Here is a 548-nt window from a genome sequence, read left to right as displayed (position 1 = left end):
CCAACATGAGGAGTGACTGTGTGCAGTAGCCCCAGGGAAACTGACCCAGGATTTCCTCAGCCACTGGGACCAACGCTTGTTCTTTCCTGCAGGCCGGCAACACACCCAGGAAGCCCAGTCTCCTGTGTCTGTCCTAGCGACTCTGATTTTGGATTGGCGGCCTTGGATGACCCGCTCTTCATTTATAGGCCATCAACAGATCAGGATGATACAGTAGATGCAACATCTCGTGTCCTTTGTTGCATTTGCTGATTGCCTTGTGTGGTGCCTTTTTTTTTTTTTTTTTAACATATTAAGTCACTTCCTGTTGGTCTGAGGAATGAAATTCCTACAGTGAAACTTTAATTGCTTGAATAAGAAAACTTAGCAAGAAAACATTTTCCATCTTTCCCCTTGATTCTGGAAAATCATATACGTTTCTGCATCATCATTTGCTTTTATAAATTACATTGCCCAAAAAATACGAAACCTCAGGAATTCTTCTTGTGTCCTCAAAAACAAACTCATTACTTTATACAGAACAAAATTATATTTTTAATGTGTTTTTA

General features: G+C 40.1%; 1 protein-coding gene across 1 annotated transcript in view; it reads left to right on the top strand.

Annotated features, from left to right (window-relative positions):
• The window catches only part of LOC111734379 (UL16-binding protein 1-like), a 17,787-nt gene that overhangs the window by 15,298 nt on the left and 1,941 nt on the right, over window positions 1-548 (top strand). The window lies entirely within an intron of this gene.

Source organism: Pteropus vampyrus, unplaced genomic scaffold (genome assembly GCF_000151845.1).
Source record: "Pteropus vampyrus isolate Shadow unplaced genomic scaffold, Pvam_2.0 Scaffold1041, whole genome shotgun sequence".
In the NCBI taxonomy this organism is placed as follows: domain Eukaryota; kingdom Metazoa; phylum Chordata; class Mammalia; order Chiroptera; family Pteropodidae; genus Pteropus; species Pteropus vampyrus.
Note: the sequence above shows the minus strand (reverse complement) of the source record. Positions and strands in the feature narration are given on the sequence as shown.